This window comes from Panicum virgatum, chromosome 6N (genome assembly GCF_016808335.1).
Source record: "Panicum virgatum strain AP13 chromosome 6N, P.virgatum_v5, whole genome shotgun sequence".
NCBI classification, from domain to species: domain Eukaryota; kingdom Viridiplantae; phylum Streptophyta; class Magnoliopsida; order Poales; family Poaceae; genus Panicum; species Panicum virgatum.
The window spans coordinates 218,326-232,466 of record NC_053150.1 but is presented as its reverse complement, the minus strand read 5'-3'; the positions used below and the strand labels follow the sequence as shown (position 1 = coordinate 232,466).

At 46.1% G+C, this 14,141-nt stretch overlaps 1 pseudogene; it reads right to left on the bottom strand.

Annotated features, from left to right (window-relative positions):
- Positions 1-164: 164 nt before the first annotated feature.
- The window catches only part of LOC120679657, a 61,087-nt pseudogene continuing 47,110 nt past the window's right edge, over positions 165-14,141 (bottom strand).

The following is a 14,141-nucleotide window of genomic DNA, read 5'->3' as shown; positions in this document are numbered from 1 at the left end:
AATATATACCTGAATATTATAGTTTGAGAGTTGCCTCCGCAACGTGTGTTTTCAGCAACAACAATTAATACAATTGGCAATAGTCATGAATGAAACAATGACCCCCATTTTCTTCTTCCCTAGGAATCAATGGTACCCTAAAACTTTCACTCAAAGCACCAAAATTACTTCAGGTCCGTGCTTTCGTCTTGGAAACCTTGGAGGATTGTGTTGCATGCGTTCATGGTGCGGGCGTCTAGAAGGCTGTGGTTCTAGAGTTTGATCATGAAGAAACGCCAGCCCCTGTCCATCAAGCGAGGGAATTGTAAATCGGATAAGTAGCATTGCACATACGCACAGTACATGAGGTCTTGACTAATGTATTTCCAAATCAGCCACTTACCACAGTAGAGCAGGGTTCTGCACAAGTCGCCGTCCATGAAATTGGGAGAATGCCTCGCAGGCCCAAGGTACATGACCATCAGCTAGCGCCCTGCAATTTATATTTTCTGAAACAATTAGAATTAAGATCGAATGACATGGATAGTACTAGTCTCAATGCTTCGTTGGATCTACATATAAAAATGGAGCAATAAAGCAGTTCTATCCAGCCACGATAGGAAACAATAAAGCAATTCAGATGGCAAAAAGAAAGCTCAACACAGAAGCCGTACTCAACTAGAAAACAATCCTGGAGGTAAGGCATTAGGTTTGAGAACAGCGAATTCATCCAAATAATCAAACTTTAAAGCTTCAGAAAAAAAAACTCAGCACGCATCAAGGAAGCCATTGTGAATTCGCGTGTTGGCTGGCAGGCGGAGATGATAGGCCACCGTGCCTACGTGCTATATTCTGATAAGGGTCATAGAAGTGGGGAGCTAACTTGTGACTGCCATCCACTGTGATTCCAGCAGCTGAATGATGATGCAGCGGCCGAAGCCACACCAACAAAATGCATATGGATATTGTTAATGATCACATTGCCAATACAGCCCGTAACCAACAGTGATGTGCCATGATCGGGACCGGTGGGTATATAATGCGGTGGAAATGTGGGATCTGCAAAAGTTCACAGGAGGTGACAGCATTGAGGTCTAGTGGCGTTAATTGAGGGGATGGAGATGGTAGAACTGTCCTTGACTTGGACTGGCAACTGGCAAGAGAAAAAAAGGGGGCAAGATAAATTTGGAAGTATTTGTAATTTTGTACCATTTCTAAGTTCTAACAACAGAATTTTGACCAATGTTTTCACAGTTTTCCCATTTGATAAAATCGAAGGGGACCACATACAACTTAACAACCAAACTTGATGAAGCACTTAACAGCCCAACTTGATGAAGCTTGTACACAAAAAAAGATGAACAATTGTTTTCAGCATTTCACTGAAAGAAGTTCTTGATAACTGCTGCTCATGTACACAGCTAAAATTGAACACATGAGAAATTATAGTTTCTCTGTTCACCAAGCTGCTTATTATCATAACAAACTAAGTAAAAATAGTAACAGCAGAATCAAACCACTCCTGCCTACTATGATAGACAGTTAGAACTAAGTAAAGATAGGCCTGACCTTTGTTTTCGAACAAATGAATTCCACATATGCATAATAAGCTTCTCATCTTTCGTAACATCGACAAAATCATCAAGCATCTGCACGGACTCAGCAAAGTCAAAATTCACAATAATTGAACAGCTAGGCAGAAATGACTGAAGCTCAAGCGGATATACAACATGCATAAATTGTATGTTTCACAAACAAGTTTGTCACTTACTCTTCTATCCTCAAAGTCAGCAATATCATCGTCAACTTCATCTTCACTATCACGGTCTGAGAACACTTGATCCAATTCCATGGGCTACAATGAATTATAATGATACAATCAGGCAAGACTTCAATGAAGGCATAACATATGTGCAGATTTAATTTATATAAAAATAGATAGTATTAAAAATCTAATAGAACAACATTTTTGTAGGAACAGTGCAATGGATCTAAGCCAAAAAAAAAGTTTGGTACCTTTTTTTTTGGAAAAATGTACTATTTGCAACTTGTTTCCCAATGTTATTAGTCATCATAATAAAATAACAAAGGGATCAAAATGTACATTACATTGCGAAAAGGTCACATATTTGAACTATGTAATACTATGATATTTGCTTGATTTGTTAAGAATTGCATTTGTAAAAAATAAGAAATTTAGAGCACCACCAGAACAAATAGGATGTGAGATAAATGGCATTACGCAAAGTAGGCATTGTTGGCTAAAAGTATAAAATGGAGGACCACACTCCACTATTTCTGCATGTCTCCCAGCTACATCACTGTGACTTTATTTCCACACAATTTGAAGTTTCTTGGAAATTAAAATTCTTAATCTTTAGTTTATTCTTTTGAAGGGTGGACCTGGTGCAGTGGTAGTCTCTTCACTTGTGGCCTGGAAGTTTTGAATTTGAACCAACCTCATTGCAAAATTGTACAAATAATTATGCAAGGGTAAGGCTGTCAAGAAATTGCCTTCCCCAGACTAATTTTCAGCACTAGGGAGTACACCATTTTTTTAGTGACAACCTGGATTTGTTAAAAGTGGAGTACGGCGATGCAAACCTGCTTTCAACATCCACTCACACAAAAGCCGGAAAACCCTAATTCAAAAAACAAAGATTAATCCCTTTTGCTGGTTAACAGTTTTCCTGTCACTCACTTAATGGTGTAGGCATAAATTAGTGACCTCATACAGATAGCTAGTGGAATTTGCCTAAATGCTAGAAATGATAGGAGCCATGTTGTGGCCTCTAAATCCATATTTTTCACCTAATACCTGATACTCCATCTAGTTTATTTTGTATGATGCACAAAAAGCAAACTTTAGTTAATTTCGAGCACAAATTTTTTTTATCTAAAACGTCATACATTAGGGAATGGAAGTAGTAATTTGGAGGAGCATGGGGGCTCACAAGGGACAGAGGAAATGGATCAAAGTTTGTCCTCAAGGTGTTGCAAATTTTCAAACCTAGTGGGTCATCGGTTCAGGAAGGATTTAATATTCTGGTGCCATACTGATTCCCACCTTCAAGTTGTAATGCCAAACATCATGTTACATAGATCAGTAGGATTCTGGCAATGATGGATGGTGATATTGTACAGTGGTTAGAGATGTTCAACCGCGAGCTATCATTGTCATTTTCTTTTCAAAAAGATATTGTTCACATTGAGCTAGGTTCATAAGAGCATGTAGAGCCCTAGAGTAAAAAACAAGGTTGCAATAGTTGAGGTCATGTACTTTCTAACACAAGATGTTTTTTTAGGAGATCACTACCTTCCACTTAGGTCTGCAAATATCCTTCCAGATCTTTGATTTCAATTCAAGAGGATTTAGAAGTGAAGGGAGTCCTTTAGTAGGCATCGGATTGGATTTTTTTTCTAAAAGACAAGGTTCAGCTATTATTTTGTTCTTTGGACAAAATTATCAACATATTAAGCACAACAACCAAGAAAATTAAAGTATATATAAGCTTTTCCATAATCTTATGTACGCGCCAGAATTAACTAAGGGGTGGAATAATGGATCTATCAAAATACAAAAATGCATTATCAGTTTTGTTAGGTAAACTACATCAGATAAGTAGCTAAAAATAATGTAATTCAATCAACTGAACTGAACACACAAACAAGCCCTGCTTCTGCCACAAATGTGTGCAAACTACATAAAAGATAGTTGAAAAGAGATTAATAGTTTCCATTGACCTGTGCCCTGTGCGAATGGAAGAACTGCCGCTTTTGCAGGAGTTGCCGACTGCCAGATAATACAAACACAGGGAAACAATAAATCAAACAATTGCAGTAGCAGTACCTTAAGAAACAATGTTATGAGAGTAACATGATATCAAGAATGTAAACAGAAAGGACAACTTTCTAGGGTCAGCTCGCTCAGATAGCTTCCTTGTCTTCCCAAACTGTAGTACTGTTGGTAGTGAAAGATTGCTACCATGTAAAGATTGGGCAGGATCAATTGAAGCATTTGCTATAGAAGTCCCTGAATTTTACCATATGAGTCGTCAATAAAGGTAGGCAACAACAGAACAAGACCCAGAAAAATACTAGAGCAGGAAACAATGAAGTTTTTTGTAGCAAGCACATCAATGATAATTGTAAATCACAAACACCGAGTTCCAAGTTATTAAATAGGACACCAATTTTGGAAATTTCCCACCAAAAAACTAGAGGTTCAACTTTTATAGAACCATGAAGGCAAAAAAACGCTTCAACATAATGTGATATTGCACAAATGGTTCAGAATTTGCATATTTTCCAACTAATAAAATAGGAGAGACAAAAGATAGTTTTTTACAAGCAAAAAAAAACACTTATAACAGATAGACGTGTTTGTGTCAGCTTTTTTCATAGATATAAGGATATAACAATTAAAGTGACCATATGATCACACTGTACCATTCTCCCCTTGCACATAGTCATCCTCAGATCCTGCCCGGGCATCTTCAGGTGACCCTGATTCCATAATATGTGAATGTACATGCCTAATTTTCTCAGTTGAGGTCTTCGATCGTCTACACTTCTTAAACCTTGAGCTGATGGAACACAATTACGTAAGCCAGAGAAATAAAATGGTGCCAAAAAAAAGGAGAATGAGCATACCGGTAATAAAATGTTTGGTGCCTTGGATCAACTCCCTCTGCAAAAAGCTGCAAGTAGGGATCATTAGTTATTACATACCAATAAAAAAGAGTTGTTCCATTTGGAGCAATATTCACCATGCATCCTAAGCATGTTAAACATTATCCACAGAAAACTTATTGAGTTGCACAACATGCTATTTCAAGAATTTTGGAGGAATGAAGATGTTAGATTTTCAGTGAGGCAGAAAAGTTCAGCTCTTTAATCCTTGGCTTCTGCACTCAAGAAAGTAAGAAAATCACAAAAGCAAGTAGTTGTGCTGGACTAAATAAAGTGCGGTGTCCTTCAAGTGACCAATTAAGTCAGGAGCCTCATTGTAAACTAACTTTAGAAGAACACTCAGGGACACGTTAAGTTGAACACATGTAAAGTACTAAATTCGTCAACTGCATCTTCATATATAGCGAAATGAAATGTAACTGAAAAGCATCTTAAACTTCATCTCTGTCATCAATTTACCTCCGTTCTCCAGGCATCTGCCTTCAGGCTAACATTAACAATCTGGTACTCTTCAAATATCTGTGAGTAGCACATAAATGTATAATACTTATAAAACAATGAGGATTGAAGGAGATCATGCAATGGAGATTCGAAACGTTTACCAACCCAAAACTCATAGTGGAATAGGTCATGCGATGAGTTTAAATGGCATCCCAGACCCTTGTACACCAAAATAATTATATTAGATATGGCTTCAGAAAAAGAATAGGTTAATTGTAAAAACAAAGAAATCAAAATATAACAGGATCACTAAGAAATAATATAAATTAATTGTGCACTGTGAGTAACAAAAGAATATGTGCTTTAATCATAAACATAGCAGGCACAATTGTGCTCCTTGTTGGAGTATGTGTATGCAGCCCATATAATGGCCCATGTAGGCCCATGTACTCTACTATTTACCCCACCCTCTAGGGTTTGGGATGAATCAATCCAATTATTCTAACACGGTATCATTTGCCTAGGGTTTCTTCCTCTTTTCTCTTCTTGCTCCCCAGCCGCCACCACCACCACCTCAGGCAGGCACCGCCGCCGCCGCCGCTGCCGACCGCCGCCACGCCATGGCTGGCAGGGAGCCACTGCCGCCGCCTCCCTCTTCCTCTTTCCCTCCCCTCCCCTACTCCACGGCCCTCGCCCGGTCCTCTGCTTCCTTCGCACCGCAGCCGCCGCCGCCGGTCTTCTCCACTGCGGCCGGCACCTCCGCGCCGCCGCCCCGCTCCTCCGCGCCGCCAGCCTCGTCAGCGCTACAGGCCACCTCCTCCATGGCTGCCGCCGCCACCACCCAGGCGGCCGCGCGCCGCTCGGCGGAGCGCGATGCGGCCCTCCAGGCCGCCACTGCTGCCGCCGCCGAGGCTGCTGCCGCCCAGGCTGGTGCTCGGAGCTCCCTGCTCCCATCCCACGCTAGCGCAGGGTGGAGCACGGCTCCCCTGCGCTCGCTGGACTCGCTACATAGCCTCTGGACTGGGTCGGGCTGGGCCGCCTTGGGCCTGGGCGCAGAAAGGGGCCCCTTTGGCTCTATGTACACTGCCGGGCCGTCTTCGTCTCTGTCCTTCATCGCCGTCGGGGACCCTCCGGCCACCGATCCGCCGCTGACTGCCACCGCCCCTCTACCGGCCACCTCAGACTCTGCGGGGAATGGGGGTCAGGTCTTCCACGAGCTCCCCGCCGGTGCTACACTGGCTGCCGCCCTTCGTGCAGCCAAGACTGAGGCCGCGGCGGCTCAGGAGCGTGCCCGCGCGGCTGCTCTTGTGTGGGAGCGTGAGCGCGCTGAGGCGGATGCCCTCACTCGTCGTGTCGCCGAGGTGGAGTGCTTCCTCTATACCGCCCCCGACCTACAGCTTCACCAGGACAGTGCTGAGGGTGGGGCCACCTCTTCCCACCCGGCTCCGCCCCATCCGAAGTGCACCCGGCCCGACCCTGCCGACCCGGTGGTTGCCCAGCTTCACCTCCAGGCGGCGGGGGTCCAGAACATCCGGGCCATGGTTCCTGTCGTCCTCGACCCGGGGTCTACCTCCTTTAGCCGCTGGCGGGACTTGGTCCTCCTCACCCTTCGCCGCTATGCCCTCGACGACCACGTGCTGCTCGACACTTCCGCCGCGGATCGGGACCCGGCGTGGCAGCACCTCAACAGCATCGTCCTGTCCTGGATCTTTGGGACCCTCTCCCAAGATCTCCAGGACATCGTCCGTGCTCCCGAGGGCACAACGCGCCAGACTTGGTGGGCTCTCGAGGGCCAGTTCCTTAGCAATGCCGATGCTCGGGCTCTTCAGGTCGATGCGGCCTTCCGCACCTTCGAGCAGGGGGACCTTTCCGTTGGCGAGTACCGCCGGCAGATGAAGGGCATGGCGGATGCCCTTTATGACCTTGGTTGGCCGGTGAAGGATCGTTTCTTGGTTCTCAACATCGTGTGTGGCCTCAACGACACCTACGGCCACCTGAAGACCTGGATCTCCAAGCAAAAGCCGTTCCCCTCCTTCCTGCAGCTTCGGGATGATCTGGTACTCGACGAGATCACTAGGGGCTTCTCCAAGGGGTCCTCCTCCACCGTCCTCGTCGCCGCTCCTCCAGCTGCCCCTGCGAGTACTCCCGCGCCACCTGCGGCTCCTCCGGCCCCTGCCACTCCTCCAGCACACTCCCTCCTCAGCGCTCCTCCCCCCCGGGCCGAGCGGGGGGGGGGGGGGGGCGTGGTGGACATCGTCGATGGAGTGGGCGCAGTGGTGCCGCTCGTGGGAATACACCGATGCCTGCTCCCACCCCTGCTGCTACTGGTGGTGCCCCTTGGCCATCCTTCTCCAACCCATGGTCAGGGCGCATCTCCATGTGGATGTTCCAGGCCCCAGGGGGGTCCTCGCGCTCAGCACCAGCCATCGGCCATGTTCGCTGGCGTTGGTCCTCCTTTGCCGCCGGCATCCTGGCTTTCACCCGCTCAGCCTCTTCCTCCGGCCAGCCCTGCTGGATGGGACTAGGCTGCGCTGGCTCGCTCTTTCAGCTCCATGGGGTTGACACCGCTAATAGGTACCGAGTGGATTGTTGACTCGGGGGCCTCCTACGACACCACTCCGACTGCTGGTATACTCTCTTCTGTCCGACCTCCACCTTCTTCTTGTCCTTCTTCCATCATGGTCGGGAATGGTTCTTGTCTTCCTATCACCTCCGTGGGGGATGCGGGCAGTCTTGGTTCTTTTCGTCTTCCCAATGTTCTTGTTGCCCCTCATATGGTCCATAATCTTCTTTTCATTCGTCAATTTACAGCTAACGGTTCTTGCACTGTTGAATTTGACTCTTCTGGTCTTACTGTGAAGGATTTGGCTTCCCGGCATCCACTTCTCCGATGTGACAGTGCGGGGCCCCTTTACACCCTCAGGCTTCCACCTTCCGCTGCCTCGCCTTCGATTTCGCCTCCGTCAGCTGTTTTCGCTGCCACCACCTCTTCTACTACTTGGCTCAGTCGTAGTGCAGATCTGCCTTGTACTCGAGCTCCTGATGAGCATCTTTGTCATGCATGCCAGTTAGGGCATCATGTTAGACTTCCTTTTTCTACCTCCACTTCTCATGCAGATCGCTTGTTTGATCTTGTACACTGTGATCTGTGGACATCCCCTGTACTCAGTGTTCCTGGTTATAAGTACTATTTGGTGGTGGTTGATGATTTCTCTCATTATTGTTGGACTTTTCCTTTGCGCTTCAAATCTGAGGCGTTCTCCATGTTGTCGCACTTCTTTGCTTGGGTGTCTACTCAGTTCGGCCTCACCATTAAGGCTATCCAGTGTGACAATGGGCGTGAGTTCGATAACAACGCCTCCCGCCCTTTCTTCCTCACTCGTGGTGTCCAGTTGCGCATGTCCTGCCCCTACACCTCTGCTCAGAATGGCAAGGCTGAGTGCATGATTCGTACCACTAACGATATTGTGCGCACCCTTTTGTTCCAGGCTTCTCTTCCCGCTCGCTTCTGGGCGGAGAGTCTTCACACAACCACCTACTTGATCAACCGTCTCCCCTCTACTACCTCCCCGGCTCCCACCCCGCACCATGCTCTCTTCGGTACTCCTCCTCGCTACGATCACCTCCGTGTCTTCGGGTGTGCGTGTTACCCTAACACCTCCGCCACTGCTCCTCACAAGCTGGCCCCTCGTTCGACTCAGTGTGTGTTTCTTGGTTACTCTCCTGACCACAAGGGGTACCGCTGCTTTGACCTCATGACTCGACGGGTCCTGATCTCCCAGCACATCGTGTTCGATGAATCGGATTTTCCTTTCTCCTCCACCACCACCCTAGCCTCTGACCTTGAGTTGGAGTCCCTTTTTCCCACTGACCAGGCAGTTCAGCCACCCTTGTCTGAGCGTTCTGTAGGTTCTCCGCCGGTGTGCCTCCCTGATGTGCCGGCCCTGTTCTCGGTGGTCCCAGGTGTGCCACGTGCGGCTCTAGAGTCTCCTACTGCGCCACGCGTGGCCCCGGAGGCCCCTGCCGCACCACGCACGGCCCCGGAGGCCCCCTCGTCCTCTGCTGCACCACGCGTGGCCTCGAAGGCCCTGTCCTCCCCCGTCTGGCCACACGCGGCACCCATGCCTCCCCTGCGTTATGCGCAACCCGTGCGTGTCTACCAGCGCCGCACGGTGGTTTCTCCTGCTCCGACGTCGCCGCTGCAGGTGTCTCCTGTGCCAGCCTCATCTACGTCACCGCCTACAGGGCCGCCGGAGCTGCCTCGCCACCCTCGCCTTGCCGCCCGTGTCGAGTCGATGGTGTACCACCCGCCGACTACTACATCCCATGGTGACACGGCGGGCGGCTGGTGTTCTTCGGCCCGTGGCCCTCTCGACTACTACCGCGGAGCCGGGGGTCTCTCCTGTACCCTCCTCCATCCGCGACGCCCTGGCGGACCCTCACTGGCGCTGTGCGATGGAAGAGGAGTACGCGGCTCTCCTTGCTAACTCGTGGGATCTGGTGCCACCGCCGCCTGGTGGCAGTGTGGTCACTGGCAAGTGGATCTGGACGCACAAGAGGCGAGCTGATGGCACTCTGGATCGCTACAAGGCTCGTTGGGTTCTCCGGGGCCTCACCCAGCACCTAGTGGTGAAGCCTGCTACAGTGCGCACGGTCCTCTCGCTGGCTCTCTCCCGTTCGTGGCCTGTGCATCAGCTGGACGTCAAGAATGCCTTCCTTCATGACACCTTGACTGAGACCGTGTACTGCAGTCAGCCGGCGGGTTTCGTGGATCCCGCTCGCCCAGATATGGTCTGCTAGCTCAACAAGTCTCTCTATGGCTTGAAGCAGGCTCCTCGGGCTTAGTATTCTCGGTTTGCCACGTTCTTGGTCACCTTGGGGTTTACTGAGGCCAAGTCTGACACATCCCTGTTTGTCTATCAACATGGAGATGAGATGGCCTATCTGCTGCTATATGTTGATGACATCGTCCTCACAGCTTCCAGTCAGCACTTGCTTCAGCAGATCATCACCTCTCTGCAGCAGGAGTTTGCTATGAAGGACCTTGGCGTGCTCCACCACTTCTTGGGTGTCACAGTCGAGCCCCGTCCTTCTGGCCTTCTCCTCCACCAGCAGGCAGTACACTCTTGACATTCTGGAGCGAGCCGGGATAACAGACTGTAACCTCTGTTCCACCCCAGTTGACACTCAGGCCAAGCTATCAGAGGATGCGGGCCCTCCAGTTGCTGATCCTACTGCCTACCGTAGCCTTGCTGGTGCTCTGCAGTATCTCACCTTCACCAAGCCGGACATCACATATGCAGTTCAGTAGGTCTGTCTCCATATGCATGATCCCCGGGAGCCACACCTCATTGCCCTGAAGCGTCTCCTCCGCTACCTTCGGGGCACTGTGGACTACGGCCTTCTTCTTCACCGGTCTTCCTCCGCCGAGCTTGTTGTCTACACCGACGTTGACTGGGCTGGGTGTCCAGACACTCGCCGGTCCTGGGTGGCAATCTTGTCTCTTGGTCGTCCAAGCGGCAGCCAGTCGTCTCTCGCTCCAGTGCTGAGGCCGAGTACCGGGCTGTCGCCAACGGCGTGGCAGAGGCTTCCTGGCTCCGGCAGCTCCTGGCTGAACTTCACAGCCCGCTCGCCAAGAGCACGCTCGTCTACTGTGATAACGTTAGCGCGGTGTACCTCTCCACCAACCTGGTCTAGCACCAACGGACTAAGCACGTGGAGATCGACCTGCACTTTGTCCGTGACAGGGTCGCCATCGGCGATGTTCGAGTTCTACACATCCCGACCACCTCCCAGTTTGCCGACATCTTCACCAAGGGTCTCCCCTCTGCGGTCTTCTCCGAGTTCTGTTCCAGCCTCAACACCACTCGTGGCTAGAGTTGAGCCTGCGGGGGGGGGGGGGGGGGGGGCGGGGGGTTATCCTGTGGGTGTGCTTTCTTTCTTGGCCAGTCTTAAACTCCGCTGCGCCGGAAGTTCAGACTGCGGGGAGGGGGGGTGTTGGAGTATGTGTATGCAGCCCATATAATGGCCCATGTAGGCCCATGTACTCTATACTATTTACCCCACCCTCTAGGGTTTGGGATGAATCAATCCAATTATTCTAACACTCCTTATGACCAGCACACGGCAGCAAGCAATGAAGTATGTGAAAAGATGATATGAAAGAAGTTTTACTTTCATACCTTGAAGCTTCCACATCGTACGTAGCAAAATGGGCAAAAAAAATCTTCAGTGACTGGTAAGAAGAGATCAATGATCATATAACATAGTTAAAAATAAGTGTAATGAGAAAGAAGCAATAGGAAACTATCATGGAATCATAGATGGGAATAGTTAGATAAGAGTAATGGCCAATATGCAACAGGAAATTATCTCGATCAACAAATGTCGTTCGGCATCCTAACTGAAATACATTAGGTGATTGTGAAGTATCTACATCCAAATTTTGGCCATGACCAGCATTCTACAGAGTTGAAAATGCATATGTTTAACCATAAAGGGCTAAGTTCCATGTTAAAAATTATCATCAAAGAAATAGCAGCACACTCACATTTACTATCAACCATGCCAGCAAACGCATGATCTTTCTATCTGGAATAAGGAACTAAAGTGGTGGCTGTCTGCAAATCATTTTCTTAACATTTCTTCTTATAAATTATGACTACTGTTCCTCGATCCTTTTTAGTCTGACTGACCTGCATTACATGTGCAATAATTTGTTTTCAAGACAAAGAAACCCATTTGATTTTTCAGTTCATAGAAGCAGTTATTTACAGATTTGTGTTGTATAACATAATATTTGAATACATACCTAAAGCAAACTAGCTCTCTCTGCAGCTGTTAGCATAGCTACAACATGAATGATTAGACAAAACAAAAAATCAATCACACCAACCGGAAATTGATAGCTTTTGCTCTAACGAGTAGATGAGAACACATAAAAATTTCCCTATTGTTATGATGGTGGAGGTTGGTAGATGGAGGATGGCGCAAGGAGGAATCATATGAGGTTGTAGAGCGAGGGCCTGTACCACATGATCGAGGTTTAGGGGCCAGCAAAAACATTAAATTGCCTAGCCAATACAATACTTTGCCTAGTTAAAATAGCATTTTTGACTAATTAAGTCACAATATTATACCAAATTAATTGAAGAACTATTTTTCCTAAGTAAAACATTAACTATTCACATCATTTTACTCACATAGAGTATGGACTAAAAATACATACAGACTAAAGAGCTAGCTTATCTAAAGGTAATTGTAGACCTAGTACTAAAGGGAAACAATAAAAAAGGGAATATAAGATGCTAAAAAACCCCTACCAAATGAAATGCATTATTCTTCGATTTCAAAACCATATTATTGCCTAAACAAAATCATATTATTGCATAACTAAAACCATATGAGTGCCTAATGAAGTGTATCATTTTGTCTAATAAATAAATGTATTGTTTGGCACACAGTCGTATCATAAAAATCATATTAACTGTAATACTAATTATTAGAATCCAATTGATTAGCATACATCAATAGTAAATCATACTAGATAGGGATAAAGTATTTTAGCTGGGTTATCAATAGCCCCAGTTAAGCTTTTCAGTTCCATTTGAGTCATCAAACTGAATGGAAGTTGCAGGTAAATAGAAGCACAAAGAAAATACATCCTAAGGAAAAAACACTCCCATGATTGAACTATTCAGCATGTCATTTGGCCCACCACCACAGCAGCACTAGAGGTAGCAATCTTTCAGTTTGATCACTGATAAAGAAATATGGTTCAATTGGATCTAAATTTTAAATAACTAACAACGAGGAACATGGAAATGCACTCTCTAATTTCAATGTTGATTGCATATAATGGTTAAATGGAAAATTATATAAAATTCCTCATTACTTTTGACATTCTTTATATAACAATAATGTTGTACTAAATCAGCTAATTAGCTTGCCTAATTATAATCATACTATTGCTTAATGAAGTGGATTGTAGGGAACCAGAAAAAGTAACAGTTAAGTGCATGCAAAAAAAGAGAAAAGGCTAAGGTCTAAGGGGGTGAATGTTGAACCAAAGAGGAAGACAAATGCAGAATTTGCAGGTCACCAACTCATAATGATGCATGGTGTCTAGAAAAGAGGGGAAGGAAATCTAGAGCCAGCAGCTGCAATTGTTGGGCAGCTACAATAGTTTATGTATGATGGAACTGAATTATCCAACAACTAACTAAAGATTTTGAAAACAATAGATCATGCATGTACACATAAACGGAGGAGATAAAAAATAACAGTAGGATAACTATTGCTTTTTAGGACAATTTAAAAAATAATAGTAGGATAACTTTTGCTTTTAGGACAATTATCATTGCCTATCTAATAGCACATTCTTACCTAATCATATCTATATTATTGCCTAATGCAGAACCACGTATAAAATGTGAAGAACCGAACAAGCTACCTACAATCAAAATGCGAACATGAAGAACTGTATTATTGCACAACTTATTATATAGGTAAAAATCATCAATTAAAACTAACAATGAAAAATTCTATATCATTAGTACAAAGAAAAATTATAAATTCTTTTCCTTTCCTCTAATCCCCATCGTGGCGCCATCTTTGAGTTGAGTTGGATTTCTTTATTTTAGTTTTACCCCAATTCAACACCCACAAACCCCAGTCTCATTCTCCCTCCCTCTAATCAAGCAAATATGTTAGCAACTCTTCCTTTTCCTTCCAAATCAGGGCTTAGGCTTACTTTAAATTATAAAGAGCAGCTAAAGCATTGTTTAATGCCCAAAACATGCTAGACAACACCAATTTAAGCTATAAAAATGAATCATATTGTCTTCTCTTAGTTCCATCTTGTCTTCTCTTAGTGACAATGTGTTCAATTGTGTTTATTCTTGTGAAAATGCTCAAAAGCTATGGAAGACTATCATTGAGAACCATGAGGGCATGGAGGATGTTGCCAACGAAAGATATCATGTTCTCATTTATAAGTTTAATAGCTTTAAGCAACTTGATGATGAGAA